This window comes from Oxyura jamaicensis, chromosome 11, assembly GCF_011077185.1.
Source record: "Oxyura jamaicensis isolate SHBP4307 breed ruddy duck chromosome 11, BPBGC_Ojam_1.0, whole genome shotgun sequence".
Taxonomy (NCBI): domain Eukaryota; kingdom Metazoa; phylum Chordata; class Aves; order Anseriformes; family Anatidae; genus Oxyura; species Oxyura jamaicensis.
This window is the reverse complement of record NC_048903.1, coordinates 4809082-4823192: the sequence shown is the minus strand read 5'-3', so window position 1 is coordinate 4823192 and position 14111 is coordinate 4809082. Positions and strand designations below refer to the sequence as shown.

The window sequence follows — 14111 nt, the reverse complement described above, 5'->3', positions numbered from 1 at the left end:
GCGCGGCCTGCTCCCCGCCCGGGCTCTGCCCGCCGCCGCGACCTGCTTCCGCCCCTCGCCCGGCACGGCCCGGCCCGGCCCGGGGCCGCTCGGCTCGCGGCCACCGCCGGGAGGAAGGGGGAGGCCGGGCCGGGCCGGGCCGAGCGGCCGCTGCCGGGGGTGGGGAGGGCGCGGATGCGGTCCCCGCAAAGTTTGGAGGGGGGAACGGGGCCTTGCCCCGGGCCCTGGGCGCTGCCAGGTGAGGGGAAGGGAAAGGGGGCGCTGCCCTCCTCGGGGAGGGCGAGGACGGGGCTGGATGCGCCTCGTCCCCCGGTGAGGAGGAGGAAGGTGAGGGGAGGGTTTGCCCCCAGCACCTTGTGGGGCTGCGGGCAGGGAGGGGATGCGGGATGTGGCACCCTCCCGGGTGGGCAGCGGGGCTGGCTGCGCTCGCTCCCCGCCCAGGTGGGCAGAGGGAGGAAATGAAATGATTTCCCAGGCAGGGGAAGCCGAAGGAAAAAGGAGGCGACTATGGCAGCCCCCAGGCCCGGATCCACGGCAGCAGGAGGTGTGGGAGCGGGGAAGGGGGTGTGGAAGGGAAGGCTGGGTGTCTGGGGAGGGCGGCGATGGGCGCTGCTGGCCTGCTGGGCTGGGGATCGCTGCCATGAGGGCAGCCCAAGGCTCATGGCCACAGGTTCCTGCTGCATGGGTGGGAGCTGAAAAAGGAGGCTGTGAAAGCACGAGGTTGGGATCTATTGGCTGGCGTTTCCCAGGTAGCAAGCTGGCTTCCTTGTGGGATGACAAGGTGAGGATTTTGAGGCTAGCTCAGTATTGCATATCGCGTTGGGTGAATTGGTGGCGTGCATCATTTCCCACTAACGGGGAGACATCACACTATTTCTTGCTGAAGCATTGAGTGGCGAAATGTGAAAACATCATTGTTCCCTCTTTGCACACGTTTTTGTGGGCAGGGATACGAAGCAGGTGAGGAGAGCAGGCTCCTCTCGCCTGGCTGTGTAGCTTTGACACGAAGGTTGATGCATGCGCTTTCAGTTCTCAGGAAATATTTTGCACTCCTCACTGTCTTCGTATAAGTGCCATAAATCTTTAGCAACTACAAACTTCCTTCAGTTCCTGAAAGTAGTTCAACTTCAGCAGCGTGAGGAAATAGAGCTCGGTCTTCCTGCCTTATGCAGAAGAAATCTGAACCCTTGAGCAGCATTTTGCATGCTCACAGGGGACAAAATAACAATCTGCATCCATAGAGGAGAAGGTTTTTAGTTCTCCTTGTGTGGTTTTTTTTTTTTTGAGACTGCGAGAAGTAGCCATGAAAAGTAATTCGTCTCGCAGGAAGATTAGGCCCATCAGGTGTGAGACCTTCCTGCATCTCTTTAAAGCTGTGTCATTTGACACCATCCAGCTCCTATTTGGTAGGTGTGAGGTAAAATCCTTCTTTCACTTACATTTGCATACAAATGATTATACGGTTAGCATTCAAGGCAGAATGTTAACATCCAGTCATCTTTGAGAAATACCTGGCTTTTTACCTGGCTCCAAGTTCAGATGTCTTGGTACATGGATCGACTTTTTGCTAGTTCCTTCCATAGGAAATTATTTTTAAATTAATAACTATTCCTTTCATATACTTTGTTAACTATTAAAGAATGAGTAGTTAATATCTTTTGGCTTTACCTACTGACAGAGTTTCTACCACCTCCCATTTATATATTTTTCTTTCAGGCTTAATAATGACTTTTTCATTGTTCCTGCATCTGGCAGATGGGACTTCCAAAGCTCCATGGACTTAAATATGCATTTTTTTGTCAACCAAAGAGCAAAAATTAATATACAGGGCCTCAAAAGTTAACCAATGCAGGGAACTGTGTGCCAGGCGAGGGCACGCAAAGAAATTGGTGGGCAATAGAGTGGGCTACGAGCCTGAGGTATCAGTAGCTCCGTGATTACAGCCCGTTGTGACCCCTCTAACCTTACAGTAAATGTGAGGTAGCTTTCTGTTTTTAATGAGAAAGAGGGGGGCAAACTGCCTCAATTTACTGTGCATTTATAGTATGGTGAGGACGGGCACATAGGTAGTTACAATGCCTCTGCTGGTTTGCTTTGTGCTTACTGGTTTGTGTTTAACCAGGTAGTCCCATTTGTAAGAATTTATGCTGCTCTTCATGATGGAGGTGTGTTAACTCCTCTCCCTCGGATTAAAGCTGTTCTTTTTACTGGAGGAAGAACTGGGATTTTAAGCCCCGTAATTTTTCAAGGATTTTGAGAGATCTCAGCACCTACTCAGAGCTGCTGGTGCTAAATGCTCCTGAAGATTCCTCCAAGGGTTCAGTCACGGAGAAATGTTGATGAAGGCAGTGTGTTGTTTTTAAAAACTATTTTTAGTGATGTTATCTAAGTGATGTATGACATGAGCCAGTACTAGGAGACTAAAGAAGCCCTAAAACAGACATTGTTCATTTGTTTCCCTGTATAAAGAGAAAAAAGTTAGTGGTGCAGGTGGATTAAAACAGAAACATAGACATGATGCTTTAAAATTACCTTGTTTGTGCAACCCATTAAGTAAATAGGTGCACTTTTGTTCTTGTCTTAGAGGGCTAGTTGTAAGATTTTTTTGTGTATCTCACAAATTTATAATACTAAGATTTAAGTATATTAATCCTTCAGACACTTCAGAAGGTAAGCTTGACAGTTATACATGCATTTCATGGGTCTAAATCCCTTACAATGCAGTTTTCTTTTTTTTTCTCTTTCATATCAGTCTTGTAGATAATGGCCTGGTGTTCAGACACTTAAATCTTTCTTGGATACTGTTCATGCAGTTTAGGATGAGAAGAAGTTGGATCTGATGGAGTCAAGTGGCATGAGCCTACACATTCAGGGTTTGTAGTATTAGACTTCTTTCTACGCCTGTTGTTAACTAAGGTGTCAGTCAGCTTTGGGCCCTAGGTTCTTAAATTGTTCAGTTGAAGTATTTTTCTGGCTTTAACAGAGATCTGGTAACTTTCACACTCAGTTTCTTCTCCAACCAAACTAGTTTGGCAGATAAGTTGTATTCTTCTGCTCAGCTGCCTTTATTTGTCCTTTTCTATAGCGTCTCCTATCAACCAGTGTGTTTAACGAGCACCTGGAAATCTCCCACTCCCAGGCTTATCTGATGTGCTCTAATTCCGTTTCCTAGTGCTCTTCTGAAGTTAGTGTCAGGAATGCAGTGTTAACGCGTGTGTGTAAATGGGTGATGGAGAAACCAGTTGTCTCTGAAGCCAAACGTTCAAGAATTGATAGTTAGCATTACTGGAAATATTTTAGGATGTTATTGGAAGTAATAATATCCTAAATGTCCTCTTTCCCATTCAGCAATATAAACTGTTGTGCTAAGGATTAATTCTTTTGGCTGTACAACAACCACCAGAAATGGTTTGCAGCTCTTCCTTTGGATGAAGAATTGCAGGATTTTCTGATTTTTATTTTTTTCCTCATCTAATCAATTCATAAACATGAGAAAGAGCTGGCCAGGTGTCAAAAAGGCTGAACAGAAGAGTTTGCTACTTACAAGGGTGTGAGGAGGGGTCTTTTTTAAGCAGTTTTTTGTTTAAGTATTGCATGACCAAGTATGTGGTTTGCGATGACCATGTTTTTGAGGAACTGCAGAGTTCAAAACTTGCTGAAGATCAGCTTTAAATCAAACACTTTTTAAATGGTGTGGTTAGTGAAGCTATAACTCAACTTCAGAAACTTTTAGCATCTCAGTAACACTTTCAAAATGCATGCGTAGTAGTATTCAGATGGATACACAGATACCTTGAGAGAACCAGCTTCAGTGCTGAAGTGAAAGGCTGCTCTTGTGTTGAGTTCTTCAGTGCTGCCTTTGCTTTGTTACGAAGCTGCAAGAAACAAGCTACAAGAAAAGGCGGTTCTTTTAACTCAGAATTCAGCAGAAATATTGATAGGATGTGACATTTGTCAGTGAGCCAATGCATTGATCTTCAACTTCACTCTTGGGATTTACCAAGGAGAAGTCAAGTATTCATGTCTTTAGACCACTAGCAAATGCATGTTACTTTTTAAAATAAAATATTTTCTTGAGGTAAATATTTTTGTTTTCATCTTAAATCAACAGTTAAAGTTTGCAGCCATGTGGAAAAAATTCCTATCATTTTTTTTTTCTGAAGACCAATAATAATTTTTGACTTTGTTCTTTATCTGAGTCGTATTAAGAAAATTTAATAACTCTGGTTGCCAAATGGTTTCCTTCTGCAGTGTCTACTTGGGCATTTTTCCTTGTGTTGCACGAGAAGTATTAGAAAGCTCAGTTGTGTTCTGGTCACTAAAATTGAGGAAGTTTTCCACAATTTCTTCTGCAAAATGGCTTTTATAGAGCAAATTCTTTTATTACATTTGGTCCTTAACATCTCAACAAAGAAAATGTTAAGTTTCATAGCACTTAGGTATGTGTAGTGGTATGAAATTTGCCTCTGATACTCCATGTTTTAGAGGGAATCTGAGAAGTAAATTTGACATTTTTGTTTTCCCTTACCTTGTAGCGAAGCCCCTGCAGCTGGTGGCTTCCACCAACATTTCCACGTGTTAGGGAAGAGATGGGGCCTGATGCCATGGGGCACCGTGCTGCTGGTTTCAGCATCCAGCTTTTGGAAGTAGTTTTTTGCTGTTTTGCAGAAGGTAGGCTAAAATCTAGGTTCAGAGCCAGAATTTCAGGGATGTTTTTAAGAATTAACGCTTGGTTGCCCTTGAGAGACAGATGAGTATTGTCCCACTTCAGCAGGGGAAGTGTTTCAGAAGTCTGCGTTGTCAGATGCTTGTGGCAAAGTAGTGGTGTTACAGCAGGAGCCTGGATTCTCTGGCCGTCTATTGTAAGTGAATTCAAGAACACGTTCAAGAAACAATGAAACAAGATGATGAATGTTATTTCGCTTGAGATAATATCATTTTTCATCGTTTTCTTAAGAATAGTATATTAAACTAGTCACAAACTCAGAAGGTTTTGCTTAGCATGTGCTTGAGAGGGACTTTTTTTGAGCAACTTTGGTATCAAATTTGCTTGGAAATAGTTTTAAAGGAGAAACATTACATGCAGCTTAGTTTCTGAAAGATACAGATTAGTGTAATAGGTGAAACACTTAATGCCAGCCCGTGAAGCATGAACCTGAACATCCCAACCTGTTCTGTTGAGCAGAGCGCTGTCATGGCACTGATGTCCACGGTCCTGTCATGTCCTCATCTGGTGGTGTCGAGACTTGAATTTGTGTTGCTTGGTGTATTCTTTTGCAAATTTTTAGGAATTTCTGTTAGTGTCAAGTCTTTGCTACTGTTGGTCTGTACTCACAGCTCATTTGTAGAACAGACGCAAGCCTTTGAATTGTTCGAGTTGGTACATCCAGGTCATAAAATTGCAGCAGTTCATAAAGATGCTTATCAGATGAGAACATGGGAATTGCTGGAAGTTAATATACTAACAGACTGTGAGCTGAAAGAGGGCTGTGCTGTGAAGTCTTTTTGTCTCTGAAGGTTCCTTACGAAAGTTGGTTTTAGGCCATGTGAAAAGGAGAGCGCTTTTTTCTGTTTTTCAGTGCATTCATATTTCTACCTCTTAGAAACTGCAGTGAAGTTCCTCAGGAAGATACTGGAATTCAGAAATGTGTCTCAGGTGTAATGCTGGAGTTCATGATAAAAGCAGCTGGCAAATGATTAGAAACACTATAATGTACACATGAGAAATCTAGAGAGCATCAAGAGGTTTTTTTCTTTTTAAACTTAGAGGGTAGCCTGTGCAACTGCCTTTCTAGTGACCAGAAGTGCAAGTTACAAGGATGTTACACTGAGTATCTTGTTTCGAACTCTTCTGAGAACTAAAGAGGATAAAAAGAGCCCGTTCCTATTCAGTGTGGGTGTGCTGAGATTTGTGGGCAGATCTCTTAAAGAGCAGAAGTTATTCTGCAGGGTGGTATTCGCACCTGGAGAAGACTGGGAAATTGTGTGAGCTGTATTAGCAAAATAAGCAGCATCTCTCAAGTTCTGAAATGTGACTCTTCCCTTTGGAGAAGCAAAATGATGGTAATGTTTAAAGAGCAGAGCAAGTTATTAGAATAGCTTCCTTCAGTAGCCTTGTGGCAGAACCCTTGAACTTTCTAACATTTATGTTCAGTAAAATAAACTGGCTCAAGGATAAGCCTTACACTCTTTACAAGAAGCTTCTTGAAGCTTTAGCTGTCTTCCAAGCTCCCGAACAATTGTACCATGTTGCCATTCTCCTTATAGCCTTCGTTATTGTTCCTCTATTGAAATTCATGCCTGCAAAATATAAACGAGAAAATGCAAAGTATGTGTACGCCTCAGCCATTTTAATGCAATGTCTAACGCCAAAAGGCTAGGTTAAACCTGAGCTGAGACACTACGCACCGAAGCAGCTGAGGCACATGTATGTGCTTAGTTCTGAGCATTGTGATTTGAGGGCAGTAACCTTTGGCAGATAGGGTGAAAGAAGGAGTTGAAAAAGAATAATTTCTCAATCTGCTGCTGGTAAGTTCCCTAAAGGGTATTTGCCAAAGACCTAAGATAAAAATACACAAGGATTTTGTATAAAACTTAATACACTCTCTTATTAAAATTAGGATAGTGCTCTAAGAAGTAGAAATTGGGGTTAAAATGATTATTTTAAACTAATTGAAATGCATGGCTTATATCCTGTTACAGTAATGTGTATAAAAGTCTGCATTTTGGGGTATAAAATGAGAAAGTGGCTATTGTTCAAAATCTTGTATGAGGAATAGTAGTTCTCTCGGATTCCGTCAAGAACATAAGAAAATCCTCGTGCCTGTAGGGAAGTGCATGTTTTTTGAGTATTTTATGATGAAGATATGTTAGTTGGTCAGTGGAAGATAAAAAAAAAAAAAAGTTTCTAAGATAGCTTAATATGTCTGTATCTAGTTCCAGATAAATTTAGTTCTGGTTCCATTTAATATAAGCTTCCTCACATATCAGCAAACTTTCCCAATTTGAGATTTTAAAGAAGAATTAAGACCATGCGCCAAAGAAGGAAACTTTACAGAACGTTTTTTAACCATACACATTTAACAGATATGTATATAGTCATGTAATTAAAAGCTCACATACAACATAGCTTAGTTGAGAATCTGGGGAGACAGATCTTATTTTGCGTCTTGAGAAAGCTTTAAGTTCCTTTTGCATGTGTCTTTCTTTGGCACTCAGTGCAATCATCAATGATTCTTTCTCTGTATGAAATACTTCTTATATTTTACAGTTAGAATAATGTGTCGTCATTCTGTTCTTCTATTTACATACTGTTTTTTCTTCTTTTCAACATAGGATATTTCAAACTTCTAAGTACTCCACAGTTGTCTCCATATTGGAAGCTGTTCAAGCAAGTGGACACTGGCCTAAAGAGTAAGTAGCATCTTTTCATTTTTAAGATTTCTGAACACACTGCTTCAGGGAGGACAACTATGTTTTCTGATAGCAAAGAACTTAAGATAGTGCTTGTACTATAGAGTACTTAAAGGTTAATTAGACTTCTGGTTTTTACTGCTTCACTTCTATAGCTAGGAGCAATTACTTGATTGCAATATAATAAATAATAATATTTTTAATGCTTTTATTCAATTTATATATTGTAAAACAACTTTTAAATAAACAAGTTTAGGAATTAAAATACATTTTGAATTGCTGCATAGTACTTGACAGTTGAATAATTTTCAACTTGATTCTAACATCTGGATGTGAAGAGGACTTCTGCATAATGGGAGATCTATTTGACATTACATCAAAGGATAAATGTAGTAATAGTACTGAGAAAATTTTACTGGGATGTTGCTTTTTTTTTTTCTTCTTTCAGAGTTAGTAAAAATAGGCACTTCACTTCCTTATTTATGAGACATTTATAACATCATGGCTACTACTGATTGTACATTAATTCTGGTGTTCTTGTTTTTATGGTATCTATTAAATAATTGAGTTCCAACTGTTGTGTTTGCATAATAACATACTATTATTTCAAATATAATCTTCAAATTGGTTTTGTGTGACTTGTTTAATATGTTTCATTTTCAGGTCTCTAATGATGAGGTGCCCATCTGGAGATAAAGAGCATCTCTGAACTTAATTCTTCCTTAAAGAGATGTGTTCTGTATTCATGGGTAAGGATATTTTTCATTTTGACTTGCACACTTTTATGGAGTATCTTGTGGTATATTGTTCATTTCTAAGATTTTAGCAACTGGTGTCTTACAAGTTCATCAGATACTCAGTATAGAGCTCCTTAGGTGCATGTAAGAGCTCTTAATTTTGACCCAAGCTATTCATGCAATTTAGGAGTTCATATGCCTAAATATCAGTGGTCTGACTTTCATATTATACTAACTCTTGGTTAGATAGTGAGACAGAGTTTTTGTATATAGGTAGATAATAATTATAAATAATTATAAATTGGTCACTGAGTTTGAATTCCTTTTTTGTATATATACAACAGTTCTACTGGCTTTAATAAGACATTTACCATGCATCTTTTGAATTTGGAGTTCTAGAAAGAAAAGAACTATGTCCTGGAAAACAACAAACAAAATAGATGTGAATTTTGTGTAATTAAAAAACAAAAACAGTTTTTCAATAGTAAAAGCTGTATCTCATCTGAAGAAACTTTGGGATATTACTCCTACTTCAAAAAAGTAGAAACAAAAAAACTTGCAAAAATCCAACTAGAGAATGGGAGTTTTTCTAAATACTACTAATATTTTCATTTTTGTAGCTCTCTAAATAAAGCATAGATAACTTCATAGGTTGCAGAAATTGGTATAACATGTTCCCTTCATATATTAAGCATTGCTTGTTGAAATATCATTTTGAGACTATAAAATAATCTTGAGTTATAAATTAACGGATCCTTAAAGAAGTACACGAAGTGCCACAAACATTGCTGATATCATTGCATGATGTCATGCAATTTTATATATAAAATTTTTGTGATACATGTTCTCTTTGGTGTGGTTTTGCTGTGAGCTTAAGCAAAGCTGTTCTCAATGAAGGATCTGTCTCATTCATACTGCCTGCCAATCTCTTTGCTAATGGTAGAAATTTGGCATTAATTGTATTGAAAGATGTTTCGTTTCCATGTGAGATATCTTTTGTCACGTTGGTTCACTTGAACTTTTATATAAAACCTTACAAAGTGTGTAATTGTCATTTGTCTTTTTTTCTTCCTGTAAACCTTCAATATTTATTTCCCACCTGCTTCAGGGGAAAGGAGGAGAGGTGTTAGATGGCACTTTGTGCATTTGTGAGGGGTACAAGGGGGAACAGTGAGTTGACATGAGGTATTTGGTGTAAGCAAAATAGGTGCACATATGCAACCAGCCCACTCTGTATCCGTAGGCAGGTACACCCCAGTCAGTGTGCTCTGGTTGTATGCTCTTACTCAAAATTGGAGCTGTAGCTATGGACAGGAATCCCCTGAGAACTTAAAGCAGTTTCAAATCTTTTTCTGACGTTCAAACCAAAATATGAAGTACTTGAGTTATCTTCTGAGCATTTAGTATAATGTATATGAACTCTTTAGTAAAATAGAGTTCTAAACAAAAGTATCACGTTGAGGGTATGGTTTTATTGAAGGTATAGCTTATTATTCCAAAATAGTTAGAAATGCATACATATGAAAGGCAATTTTAAAATTAAAAATGTGTATTTATATATATGCACACATGTATATAGATGTAATATGCAACATACCAATACAATATGCATTATATAAATAAAAATTTGGATGTTTATTCTCTGTTCAATGAAACAGACTACCCAAGCAAACTTCATACTAATTTTAGTGATACCAGAAAGAGAAAACGCACCTCTTCGATCCATATTTGCTATAGGTACCATGGTATTCTTATTCAAGGACTTGCTTCTCTCTTTCTGTTAGAGAATAAAACAATTCATCTCTACTAAATGTCTAAATATTCTTTTTCTATCTTCTGTATTTCTTTAATTTGAGCAAATTGTTCTGTCCCTTTGAGCATTTTAAATTTAACATGCACATTGATCTTTAAGTCTATAATATACTATCATTTATATTGGAGCATCACTGGGAAATAACTTCTGTATTTAATTTACTGCTGCTTTTTAAACTCAGCCAAAGCTTTGGTTATAATTAAATTGGATAAATAATGATAGTGTAAATGTAATTTATTTTAATATTGGGGGAGGGAATGTCTCTACCACTTCTGAATATCATGCAGAAAGGAACGCATTTTTCAGTATTTTTTTCTACCACACAACTCTTTTGACATGGTGTTCCATCTGCTATTAGATTGTCTAATGATACAAAGCCACATGCCTGTCATGCTGTTGTATACTACATAAAACTGAGCAAACAAAACTATTTTTCAGTCTTTCATAGATCTTGTTTGGAAGCAAGTCTGTTACGCTTTGTTGCCTTGCTTTCAAAAAAAACCAACAACACAAAACTAAAAAACCAACACTGTCCATGCATATAATGTAAAACTCCTCCCTAGTTACAGCCATATGTGTTTACCTCTTCTGTTTCCTTTACGTGTAATCTGGATTTTTGTTATGTTGTGCTTCGATGGCTTCAGTTCTAAGCTCTTCTACTAACTTGTCCCTAACTTATTTCTGAGGTAGCTTTTATGATGTGTCTGGATAGCCATTATTTCAACTTCTCACATAAAAAATGCCCATCAAAGTCACCTGCTTCCTATTATCTGTGATGCTGTCATATGTGCGTCATGTGAAAGCTGCGATACTCAGTCCCTCAAAGGATAAAAGAGGAGATGTCATCAGTAATGTCTGAATCTTTACCTGATTGGCGTGCTCATAACTAAAGCAGCTAGTTTGCTGTTGTCACTTCATCATAAGTAATCAACAATACAATTAATGAAATAATCAGGTTTTATTTTCCATTTTACTGCTACTCTTCATTGACTACTACTTCTCTTCTTGCAAGGAAAACTTGTCTTTTTCTGTTTTCTTACAGGTTCATTCTTTTTTTTTTGAGGCATGTGATAAAATACCTTTTCCGTGCTTTTCGTCTGGTTATTGTATCTTCTACCATTGCCTTCATTTCTGCTCTCGCTTGTTACTATAGCTGTAGCTTGTCTTTTTGCAACTCTTACCTTCCATACGCTAATCTACTATAAAAGGAGATCATCTCTTTGAGACTTCCAGGCTGTCTTTATTTCTTCTTGGCCTTTCTCTCTGACTAGAGTAAAAGGTTGTTACTAAACTCTGACGGACAGCCAGAATGGAGAAAGTTTGCTTATTTTCCCTTTGCAAGAAGTTACATTAACCTTTTTAACTTGAAATCTCCGTTTCCTAACCTCTGCTCTGGTATCGATTCTGTCTTGTTGCACACAGACTTTTTAATGAAAGGGATCAAATAGGGCTGAGTGTATCCAGCTTCATTTCTAAGTGGTTTTGAATATAAATAAAACTTGAGAAAGATGTAAAGTTTAAAGAAGTTAGAATTACAGAAAAAGTAAACGAGCTGATTTTGCAAATTAAGAGGAACAGGAGTAGTTAATTGATTTACATTGTAATAGAAAAGATGTTTTTACAAACATAGGTTACCAAGTTGTGTACTTTGAAATGAAAAACGTGAGCTATGCAGAAGTGAGTATATTTTCATAAACTTGGACTTGTAAGATCTATTTTAATACCATTTCTTCTGTTCTAAAACTTTGGTTTAGGTCTCTACTATAAAGCTTATGTTAGGAACTAGTAAATTAAAGTATAGGTGTTCTGTTTAATGAGTAGTGAACTAATAAAAATAGAATCTGGAAGGTGTTTTTGTTTTAATTCAGGTATGTTTGCAGAATAACTTGATACTTCTTGCATGCTGAGCTTTGTGTGAGGTGAAAATGTAGAGTTAGCAGTTTGAGAAATTTAATGTTTAAACAAGAGATGCTTTAGAGTATACAAGGATGACAAACCTTGAAATGTATTTCGATGTCTGAAGAACACATTTGATGTTTTCTCTTAGCTGTTGTTCAATTTTCTTGCAAAAATCAGCTTGATACAAAATTGAGAAGTTAAAAAGAGAAACTAAATGCTAGTAAGAAATGTTGTTGGATGTCTTTGGGTTCTACTATATTACAAAAAAAATAAAAGTATAATGGGCAACACCATGGAGAATCACAAGTTTATCAGATGTCCTATATTTGGTAAATGCTGTTGAAGCGATCCCAGCTCATAGGGGGCAGTAACTTCTTAAACTCAAGTAAAGGGACCATGGTCTTCTAATTGCTTTGTCAGGTTGTACCTCTGGTGTGGTGCTCTTTTTATTTTCTAGAATTTCTCCAAATAGCTCTTAGACTTCGCTGTTGTAGAAGGATTTTACCAACTTCAAGCTGGGTTGAGATTAATGTTAAATCAGTATAAAATGATGGTGAAGTCAGACATGCAAAGTATTACAGTTCGTTTAGTTTCTACAGCAAGTGCAATTATCACAAATTTGGGATGTAAGGGACACATAGATGTTGAATTTTATTTATGAAATCAAACTGGATTGTTGTAAAATAGAGTTATTAACTGTAACTGTTTGCTTGATGGGAAATAAATAGTTTTAACAAAACAGTGTTGGGATTTGGGGTGGGATTTGTTTGGCTGGTTGTTTTTTGTTTTGTTTTGTTTTTTACATTCTGCCTCTTGTTACCGTAGTTTGCTTAATTGAGGAGGGATTCAAAACTAGTTTCCCCATTCTGATTAGAATGGGACTGCAAGAGGAGCTTATTGGAAAAATACTGTCTGCACTTGCATTGTTAAACTTCTGGTTGTCGAGTACCATAGATGAAAGTCTTAAAAACACTGATTTCCTAAAATGCTCTTTTGCCAGCCAGAGGTAAAAGAATGTCCAAAATTCAACGTGGTACAATAGATCTGTTGGGGAAAAGACAAGGCTGGATAAAAGTGTGCTAAAACCTAATTGTAGCTGCTATCATTTTCTGTGTAAGAGGGAGCAAAACAGGGGAAGAGAAGCACTTAAAGCATGTGAAATAGTTTCCATGTGAGAATCTTAATGTTTAACTACGTTGGATTGTTGGATGTGAGAAGGTAGGATTTTTTTTTTCAAGACAGGGACAGAAAAACCATGCTTATGTGCCAGTTTTAATCAGAAGTGTGCTGCAGTTTGCCTTCACGTGCCTTCACGATTTGCAAGCTGAGCATTCAATGTTTTCATATTTAAGTACAGCAGAGACACAAGAAGCACAGTCACTAAGTTTTGAAGATGACTGAGTGCAAGGCTAGATATTACTGAAGTTCCCAGGTATGCTTTTCATTGGGCTGAAGAAACATGCATTTTATGGACAGTGAATTTAAAAGCGAATTGTGAAAGTGCTTCTCTGGTCAAAAGACAAGGTGTCTTTGCAACAGTTCTGTTCAGGTTGTCTACAGTGGCATCCTTTTGAAAATAAAGTGTTTTTTTTATTATTTTTATTTTTTCCCACTTGATCATCTCTTGTCTACGTAAAAGTTTTTGTCATGATGTATTTACATGTATCTATTTAGCCTGGAGAAGTTTCTCATGTGTCTAGCCTTCAGATTTCTCATTTGGAAGTCCATCTAGGGTGGATCCTTGAAGCTGACATCTTCAGGTCACTGTTCTTTTTTACATCTCTGAAGACTTTTATAAACCTTTTGCATCTTAAAAGGGCTGTTTATATTCAAAGAGTTTTGTAGTCTCTTTATTTCTTCCTTTGTTTGATTAGTTTAAAGGAAGTTGGAAGAACAGAGATGGGAAACATTTCTTGTCTCTTGAGAGAAGAAGAAAATTACCATGAGACAAGCTCAGAGTTACAACAGTGCCATGACTGCAGTGATATCTGCTATTATGCTTCCCCACCCCCCACCTTTTTTTTTTTTTTTTTTAAGTTATTCAGTAATAAAACATGAAGAGGTTGTCTGGTCCATGTTTTTTCAATGGTTGTTTTTACTCCTGTTTGATACTTCTAGGCTATTGTATAGTTCAACTCAGGAGCATGTATAATAGTTACTGTGGAGTTGCTGAACTGTGCATGACTTACCCGACATAAAAATACTGTACATCTGGTTGTATCGCTATCACTAAAGACAGAAGTAATATT

At 38.1% G+C, this 14111-nt stretch overlaps 1 protein-coding gene across 6 annotated transcripts in view; it reads left to right on the top strand.

Annotated features, from left to right (window-relative positions):
* Positions 1–195: 195 nt before the first annotated feature.
* The window catches only part of CHD9 (chromodomain helicase DNA binding protein 9), a 91969-nt gene continuing 78053 nt past the window's right edge, over positions 196–14111 (top strand). For 5 of the 6 annotated variants that reach the window (XM_035336948.1, XM_035336945.1, XM_035336947.1 and 2 more), the window contains exons 1-3: positions 220–238; positions 7336–7413; positions 8077–8162. The gene's annotated coding sequence lies outside the window, so the exon portion shown is untranslated. Of the gene's footprint in view, positions 239–7335; positions 7414–8076; positions 8163–14111 lie in introns of all 6 variants that reach the window. The other variant, XR_004753864.1, reaches the window with a different exon arrangement.